The sequence below is a fragment of the Phascolarctos cinereus genome, unplaced genomic scaffold (assembly GCF_003287225.1).
Source record: "Phascolarctos cinereus isolate Bilbo 61053 unplaced genomic scaffold, phaCin_HiC Scaffold_4;HRSCAF=312, whole genome shotgun sequence".
In the NCBI taxonomy this organism is placed as follows: Eukaryota; Metazoa; Chordata; class Mammalia; order Diprotodontia; family Phascolarctidae; genus Phascolarctos; species Phascolarctos cinereus.
Genome location: NW_027555847.1, coordinates 96,507,027 through 96,517,264, shown reverse-complemented (window position 1 = coordinate 96,517,264; position 10,238 = coordinate 96,507,027).

The following is a 10,238-nucleotide window of genomic DNA, read 5'->3' as shown; positions in this document are numbered from 1 at the left end:
GAGGATGGTGCTGGGGTTTATATGGAAAAGGGGAATGGGAAAGGAATGCCAGAGATACTAATTAGGTAATGGAAGGGTCCAGGTGTCTTTGGGAGCTACGGATAGGAAAGTGTAGGGAGTATACCAGACATTGAGGAGGTTGTCAGAGGCATGGACCTTGGGGATCTGGAGGGAGGAAGAATCCTTGGGCTAGGAAGGGACAAAAATGCTTGGGCCAAGCACCCTTTTATCTGTTCTGATAAGAGAATGTGTTCTGTAACAAGAGAAAATTTTCTCACAGGACAGGGGCCTACTGAGAAATTGGGTGGCTTCCAGAGACATGATCTTAGGGCTGGGGCCCAAGCACACCATCAACCATCATCATCATTATAATTATCATTATTACTACACTCATTTGTATTTAAATGATTTGGGAAACCTAAGAACATATAACTAAAAATGAAGTAAGAATAAATTGTTTGATATCCATAAAGTGGTATCATGCATAGTAGTAAAACAAATATATATTTAACTGTTTTCTAGTATTTTTGCTTTTGTGAATTTTTCGATACTTAACTTATCTAAATGCACATGCACTATAAAAATAATGGAGAAATTGCTTGATTAAATCAGTAAACATTTATTAAGAACCTACCATGTGCCAGGAACTGTGCTAAGCACAGGGGCTAAAATAGAGGCAGATGACTGTCACTGTCCTCAAGGAGTTTACAATCTAATGGTGGAGAGAGAGATAATGGCTAGCTTTGTTGACTCTCTTAGGAAATATCCAAGCATAATTGATAAGAACAGATAGCATTAAGTTGTCTTAAGTGCAATGAAAGTTTTATTAATAGGTGGGAAAAGACAATTAGTAACTTTGGAGAGAGCAGTTTCAGTTGAGTGACATTTGAGGTCAAAAGCCAGATTTCAGAGTTGATAAATGAGTGATAAGAGAAGGGAGGCAAAGAACATAGACAGCTTTTTCTAATAGTTTGGTTATGAAAGTGACACCTTCAGTGATGGCAAGATAAAGTAAAAAAAAATTTAAAGGGTGGAGCAAAGCTAAGTATGTTTGTAAGGCAGCAGGAAAAGAGCCAGTAGTTAGGGAGTGTTTGAAGATTAGGTAGAGAATGGGGGTGATTACCAGGTCAGTCTCTCCTCCCTTTTGTGAGAAGTAAGAAATTATTATATTTCCACATAAGGAAAATAAGAGGAAAGTAGCTTTGGGTCAGAAACCAGCTGAAACTGGTTGTTTGATTAAAGAGGCTGGAAGGAGGACAAAGGTTAAATTTTACTTAGAGTGCACATGCTTGAAATTTACCTAGGGAAACGTGGTGAACGTTTTCGGCATTCTGTGACCTGTGCTGACTTCTATCTGTGAAAGTCAGCTAAGAGGGACTTGTGCCCAGGAATAGGGATATAAGGTTTGGTTTTGATTCTGTAGGGTGTGTGTGTGTGCACTCATCTTGAGTTCCACACCCCCTTCCCACAAGAAGGGTATTAAAGATTTCACTGCTTCACTCATCCTGAGTCTGTCTAACTTACTGTGCCTATTTGGGCACCAGAGGTTATTTCCAACACTACCATGGCCACATTCCCTTAAAAAAAAAAGAAGAAAAAACATATTATTTGCTTCCACTTATTCTCTGGTGGCACCTACTTCTTTTAATTGCTAAATCTTATAGCACAGTTTCAGTTTTCATTGTCTTTGACCTCTCTGCAACTTTTGACACAGTTAACTACTCATTAATGCTTCCTCTATACTCTCTTCTACCCTCTATTTTGAGGTGCTATTCTCTCTTGGCTCTTTTCCAATTTAGGTGACCACCTCCTTAGTTTCCTTTGCTGGATCTTCAACCATGTCTGACTCCCTAAGTGTGGATGTCCCCCAAGACTCTGTCCTGGGCCTTCCCCCCCTCCTCTATGCTCCCTCTGTTTTCAGTGATCTCATCAACTCCAGTGGCTTCAATGATCATCTCTGTGTAGATGAGCCAGACCATCTACAGTCATTCTATTCCTTTCATAATCAAACTATTAGAAAAAAGCTATGTTCTTTGCATCCCTTCTCTTATCACTCATTTATCAACTTTTTGAAATCTGGCTTTTGACCTCATGTCACTCAATTGAAACTGCTCTCTCCAAAGTTACTAATGGTCTTTTCCCACCTATTAATAAAACTTGCTCTATTAATAAAACAGTGATCTCTGTCTTGCCACTGGACCTAGATGGCTCTGGAGGAGAAAGTGAGGCTGGTGACCCTGCACAGCCCTCCCTCATGGAATTCCAATTAATTAGCAAGACATGGCATCATCTTCTTGATGTCATGGTCCTCTTTGAGAATGAAGGACAAATAACAACTGTGGATGATACAGAGAACTGTGTCCTAGATCTACATATCCTAATCTCTTTGCTGGGCTATGCAGTCCCAAATCAAGAACTGTCTGTTGGACGTCTCCAGATGGATTACCTGTATGCATCTGAAATATGTAATCAAAACCAGAATTCATTAGCTTTCCTCTAAACCCATACTCTTCTCCCTACTGCCTTACTTCTGTTATTGGTATCATAAGCTTTACATTCAATGAAGTTAATGACATAGGAGCATTCCTTTTCTCCAAGCAGCTAGGTAGTGCAGTGGATAGAGTGCCAGGCTAGGAGTCAGGAAGATTTATCTCATACACTTACTAGCTGTGTAACCCTGGGCAAGTCACTTAGCCCTATTGGTTCCAGTTCCTCATCTGTAAAATGAGGTGGAGAAGAAAATGTCAAACCACTCAACTATATTTGCCTCCCCCCCAAAAAAAACCAAATAGGCTCACTAGGAGTTGGATGTGATTGAAATGACTGAAAAGCAAAATTCCTTTTCTCTCAGGCACACCCCCCCCTCCTCCATTATCCTATCAATTACCAAGTTCTATCAATTAATCTCTGTAATATGTTTTTCATTTATCTTCTCTCTACAACATAGTCTACCACCATATTTCAGGCCCTCACCTTCTCTTATCTGTACTGTTATAGTAACAATATTGTATTCCTGATTTCCAGTTCATTCTTCACAAAATTGTCAAAATAACCATTTAAATGCACTTCAGAAACATAAGTTGTCTCTACAATAACATACAACCTCATCATTTAGCAAGATTCTGTAACAGAGTTTCAGAGTTAAATGTCACCTCTGTGGCTAACTGATCCATTATATACCTGAAAAGTAATTCTTAAAAGTCCTTTACAATTTGGTTTCCACTTGCTTTTTTGGGCTTATTTCAAATAACTTCCCTTCACACTCTACGTGTTCCAGTTAAACTAGCTTATTTACTGTTTCCTGAATTTGACATTCCATTTCTCACATCTCTCTCTACCTTTGTAGAAGCTGTGTCCCATGCCTAGAAGACACACTTCTCCTTCTTAGAGGCTCTCTAACTTCCTTCAAAACTAAGTTCATGTGTTACTGCCTACTTAAGTCTTTTCTGATCCCCCATGTGTTAACTTCTTTTCCTCAAATTATTGTGCATATATCCTCCCAAGTATCAGCTAAGCTCCTTGAGGGTTAGGGTTATTTCGCTTTGTTATCCCCACTAATTAACATAGTGCCTTGAACAATGCCTTTTCATTTCTAATTTATTTATTTTTAATATTTATTTTTTAAAAAAGAGTTCCCAATTCTCTCATTCCTTTTTTGCACTTCCCCCACTCATTGAAAAGGCAAGCAATACGATATCAATTATACAAGTGAAGTCATGCAAAATGTACTTTCACTTTTAGTCTTGTTGCAAAACAAAATAAAACACAACAAAAACAAGAAACATAAAGACAGTGCAAACAGTATCCTGCAATCTGCACTCAAATCAGCTCTCTGGAGGTGGATAGCATTTTTCATCACAGATCTTGTGGAATTGTCTTGAATCATTGTATTGATCATAGCAGCTAAGTCTTTCATAGCTGATCATTCTTACACTATTGCTGATATTGTGTATAGTGTTCTCTTGGTTCTGCTCACTTCACTTTGCATGAGTTCAGAGAATCCTTTTCAGGTTTTTCTGAAACCATCCTGCTAATCATTTCTTATATCACTACTGTGATATATGGTATACTGTAACTTGTTTAGCCGTTCCTCAATTAATGGGCGTCTCCTTAATTTTCAATTCTTTGCCTCCACAAAAAGAGCTGCTACAAATATTTTTGTACCAATTTTTCTCTTTCCTTTGATCTCTTTGGGATATAGACTTAGTAGTGGTATTGCTGGGTAAAAGGGTATAACGGTCTTATTGCCCTTTGAGGAGAGTTCCAGATTGTTTTGGGGAATTTTTTTTTCCCTTTGGCAATTGGGGTTAAGTGACTTGCCCAGGGTCATACAGCTAGTAAGTGTCAAGTGTTTGGTCTGAGGCCGGATTTGAACTGAGGTCCTCCTGACTTCAGGGCTGGTGCTCTATTCACTGCGCCACCTAGCTGACCCCTAGATTTCAGAATGGTTGTACTAGTTCACAATTCCACCAACAGTGCATTAGTATATCTATTTTTCCACATCCCCTTTGGCATTTATCATTTTATTTATTTATTTTTTTGTCATGTTAGCCAATCTGATAGGTGTAAGGTAGTTTTTTGCTATTGTTCACACTTCAATTTTTGAAGAGGGCCAATGGCATCATAGGGAGATATCTTGGCATGCACATGGATTATATTTAAGTGAATCAGAATAGCACAAAGTCGTCAGACTCACTCTTTCTTCCAGAGTTATTGAAATCCAGTGGCAAGACAAAAGCGGCAAGACTGGCAATGGCCTGGGATTCAGTGAATGACCTTGGCATCTTCAATGTTTGACCAAGCTCTAAGTGGTTCACAGTGCCTGCTTCAGCTGCCTTCATGGTTGTAGGAACAAGTTATTCTCGTTTACTCATTCTGCTGAGGGAAGTCTTCCCATGCTTGGGGTAGACAACACCCCTCCCCATACACACACACACACACACACACACACACACACACACACACACACACACACACACACACACACATATACACACATATACACACTCTCTCCCAATTCACTGATGGGTTTGAGGCCTGTTGTTTACCCTCAATCTGGTTTGCCTTCTCTGCCTAGATAGTTTTACCGGGATGTGGCTGCTGCACATGCTGCAGCTTCTTGGAGCCAGAGGTGAGAGGTAGGCACCAAACAAAGGTGGGTAAGCAGCTCTGAAAAGAGCTCAGCAAGCCCTCAACACTTCAGAGTTATATAAATTTGCATTTCTCTAATCAGTGTTGATTTAGAGTATTTTTTCATGTAATTATTGATAGATTTGATTTCTTCTTCTGAAAACTGCTTGTTCTATTCTTTTACCATTTATCAACTGAGGAAGGTCTCTCTCTCTTTTTTTTTAATATAAATTTGGCTCAGTTCTCTACATATTAGGGAAATGAGGCCTTTATCAGAGAAACTTGCTATAAATCCACCTCCTTCCCCCCGGTTTCCTGTTTTCCTTCCAGTTTTGGCTGCATTAGTTTTATTTGTGCAAAAGCTTTTTAATATCATGTAATCATATTTATCTCTTTTTACTTCCTGTGATCTTTTCTGACTTGTTTGGTCATAAATTCTTCTCATAGGTCTGACAGGTATATTTTTCCATGCCCACCTAACTTACCCTTTGTGTCTTAATCATGTACCCATTTTGACCTTATCTTCTTATACAGTGTGAGATGTTGGTTTCTGCCTGGTTTCTGCTAAACTGCTTTCTGGTTTTCCAGAAGTTTTTGTCAAATACTGATTTATTGTTCCAAAAGCTTGGATCTTTGGATTTATCAAACACTAGATTACTATGGTCATTTAATATTGTGTATTGTGAACCTAGTTCATTTCACTGTTCCGCCACTATTTCTTAGCCACTATCATATTGTTTTGATGATTACTGCTTTATAATGTATTTTGAAATCTGGTACTGCTAGGCTGCCGTTCTTTCTTTCTTTTTTTCACTGATTCCCTTGATATTCTTGACCTTTTGTTCTTCCAGATTAATTTAGATATTATTTTTCTAGCTCTTTAAAATAATTCTTTGGTAGTTTGATATTACACTGAATAAGTAAATTAATTTAGGTAGAATTGTCTTTTTATTATATTGGCTTGGCCTATCCATGAGCAATTATTATTTCTCCAGTTGTTTAGGTCTCTCTTTATTTATGCGAAAAATATTTTGTAATTGTGTTCAGAGTCCCCGAGTTTGTCTTAATGGGTAGACTCCTTAGTGTTTTATAATGTCTGCAGTTATTTTAAATGATATTTCTCCATCTCTTCCTACTGTGTTTTGTTGGTAATATATAGAAATGCTGATGCTTAATGTGGGTTTATTTTATATTGGTCATGAAGACTTTATTTTGAATCAGGCCTCAGGTACTTATGAGTTGTGTTTCCCTGGATAAGTCAACTAACCTCTTTCAACCTGTTTTCCTATCTCTAAAATGGGAAGAGAGGCAACTAGATTGAGTGCTGGGTTTGAAGTCAGGAATTTGCAAAGGGAGTTGTTTTCCTCCCTACCTCATACTAAATCTAGTGCTATAATAATAATACAATAATAATAATAACAATCATTAGAGATGAGGGTTTTATAAAGGGATTTCTTTTCCTCCCCCATACTAAATTCAATACTATAATAATAATAATAATGATGACAACAATAACACTATAATAATAACAACAACACAATAATAATCATTTTAACTAGCATTTACATACTGCTTTAAGGTCTGCAAAATACCAAACTTATCGCTTCATCTTATCCTTACATAAATGAATAAACAATACTACAAAGTTAAAAAAAAGACAAGTAGTAGGTGAAAGTTTTAAAGGACTTAGTGCATTCTTATAATTATGTAGACATTTCATATTAAGTTTACTTTTTTCTTAAAAAAAAAAAAACAAACCAACCTGACATTTTTAGAATTGGCAGCCAAAAAAACCCCAGATGGAACAAAAAGATTCATCACCCTAGGTAATAGACTCAATTTCTGAATGAGCCAAGGAAGTCAGTAGCTAGGAGTGATCCAACTTGGTCTGAGTGACTCATGTGATAAAGATAATACTTTACTCAGTAATACCTACATTTCCATTCCGGAGGTGCTAAAAGTAGGCCCATTGTCCTTTTCATTGTAGTGGATAAAGGCAATCTTATACTCATGTTTTTTAGGGATATCTTTAAAAGCAAGAGCATCTCTAGATTGGTATGGACCTTTTAGAAAACCTCATTAAAATAGTTTGCTTTCTACAAAGTACAAAAAATTCTAGCACAGCTGAAGAGAATGCAACAACAAAAAATAAGTGATTTCTAAGAGAAATATTTTCCAAATGAAAGAAATTACTTTTCATGTAATTCATTCAATTTAAAAACCTTTTTGGACAGTGCCCAAGAGTTTTAGCACAGTGCACCTGGCACAGTAAACACTTAATAAATGCTTCTTAACTTTAGGTCAACCATTTTCCTTTAATCATATTTTATATGTTATGAATGATTAGCTGTAATTTGAAAAAGTGGTGGGGGTTTTGTTGTTGCTAGGAAGTGGTAGTGATCTAAAAGTAATGATGGTACCAGCAGCTTTTACTTTTCCCCATTCTGCTGTAACTTTTAAATTGTATTTTACATAATATATTAATATATAAAATATAAATATATAAATTACAACATAATTTATTATAAATACTGTATGTAGAATTTTTTGGTCGAAGTTATATTTTCTTGAAATAAATGTTGCATGTTTCCTATCTGATAAAATACACTTTCTCCAAAATTTACCTGGACCTAAAATTAAGAAATCTTTAAAATTAGTAAATATGTAAACATATTCCTAGTAGAATCAACTGAAATGCCCATAAAATTGTGGAATTAGAGTTTGCAGACAGTGGTTTGTTTATTAAAGGAAGTAAACTCTTGGAGTTAAAACAACAACAACCACCAAGCTTGGGAAGTAAAATGATCTATCTGGATCTGTCATAGACAAATTGTGTCTATAAAGTAATATTCAAAATACGTATCGTGTACATACGTATACAAAGTACCTGTTTTTAATCTACATCTGAATCTATAACTATATTTATGTCTACAGACTATCTGTTTCTATATCCATATCTATGTATTTTATATTTCTGCGCACGCGCACACACACACACACACGCGCACACACACACACTCTGAAGGCATTTCTAAGAATGATGGATCAGTGTTAATATTGTTGGGGCAAGTATGTGACCATTCCAAAGAGCTCATGCCAAAGAACAACAATTATCTGAATGTATATATATTCCCAGTCTGTTTCTAGATATACTACACACATGCATATTTCACACACATGTATGGCATCTTTACAGTCATATAAATACAAAAATCACCAGAACCTGTACATTCAAATGACCACGGTGCCCCACAAAGCATTCACCGCATGAGGCCAGTATTCCTACCCAAAACTGCTACCAATGTTACAGACATTTCTGGAATTGCTCCCAGAGCTGCAGAAAATCAAATTTCCCTACTCTGCATGAAAAAATTAATTTCTTTTTTAAAGCCCAAAATGGTATTCCCCAGCTTTATCACTTACTTTATTAACCAAATCTAGCCTGCCTAATGAATTTTGGATGTTTCTAAAAATCAATCCACTTCCCCTCCAAAAAATGATGAAGATTTGCCGTGATTGAGGAAATTCAGTGGAATGGTTCTGAAGACAATTCCAAAAGATGGAATCCCCCATTTTAAAGTAATGCTAATATCACTAGAAGATGGCCTCCAAAGGAGGACTTCTTTGAATAAGACAATATACAGTGTGATGTTAAGGTGTGACTGTACAATAATCAAATCGGTTTGTACAAACAGCAAAGGAAACCAGTTTCATTACTTCATGGTGGTGCCTTTTATTATTATGATATGTTTGTAAAACATTCAAGCTTCCTTCTCTATAGTTCCGCCTCATATATAATGTTGTGGTTGGTTGGGTTTTTTTTTTTTGGCAGCTTTCAAATGTTTTATACTCCTTTGGATAAATATTTCCACTATAGAAAAGAATGTTATGAGCATAGTAAAACGTTCATGATTGTGCAATGATCTGCTTGAAGACATCTTCAAAAGGGTAAAACAATCTGGACGCTGGAATTAAATTCCTTGTATGTAAAGCCCCTTGTAAAAAAAAAAAGGAAAGAAAGAAAGAAGGAAATAAAAGGAAAAAAATCAAGAATGAATGCAAGACCCGCAAGATGTTTATTGCTGCCCTATTTCTGTTCTTCAGCTTCGTCCTGGATCTCTTCCTTCTCTTCTACTTCTTGGCTCTCGGGCTCCCCCTGGGTGGTTTCCATTTCCATGCTCTCAGACTCCTCTTGGCTGTCTTCTTCCATCAAAAGCTGCTCTGGCTCTTGGAATATGTCGTGGCTCTTGGGCCTCCCTTGGCTGTCTTCTTTCACTGAAAGTTCTTCGGGCTTTAGGGATACTTTGTCGTGACTCTCAGGCTCTCGTTGGCTGTCTTCTTTCATCAAAAGCTGCTCTGGCTGTTGGGATATGTCGTGGCTCTCGGGCTGCCCTTGGCTGTCTTCTTTCACTGAGAGTTCTTCTGACTTTGGAGATATGTCGGGACTCTCAGGCTCACATTGGGTACCTTCTTTCATCAAAAGCTGCTCTGGCTCTTGAGATAAGTCGTGGCTCTTGGCCTCCCTTTGGCTGCCTTCTTTCACTGAAAGTTCTTCTGGCTTTGTGGATACTTCGTCTTGATTTTCAGGCTCTCTTTGGCTGTCTTCTTTCACTGAGAGTTCGTCTGGCTTTTGGGATACGTCGTCAGTGCTTCCCTCTTTGCTTGGTGCTACTCTCTTTTCTCTTTCTTTTAACTCATTGCTACATTATTCAGATTTTGCCTTAAACTTCTGGGCGTTTTCTGAATGTAAGTAGCGAATCGCCAGCAGGTCGCGCTTAAGACTTTGATCAGCAAAGTCAACGTGTGCGTCCCAGACCCAGGCCCTCTTACTCCATGCACTTCGCTTAAGTTCCATTAGTGGTGTTATATAGTGATTCGCACAGATCTTCAGAGTTTTGTCCCTCCCCACGAGAAGGCGAATGGTCCCCTTTACTGTGTGTTTCAGCAGCTTCACGTGGCCAGTGCCTCGCTCTTTCCATTTAGGAAGGCCATTCTCGTAGGTGAATCGGAAAAGCTTTGCAGGCATGTTGAACAGCTCTTCTTCATCATCTTGAAGAGTCTTCCTCTTCTGCCCAAGAAGAGAAGCCACGCGCTCAGATTGTGGGTTA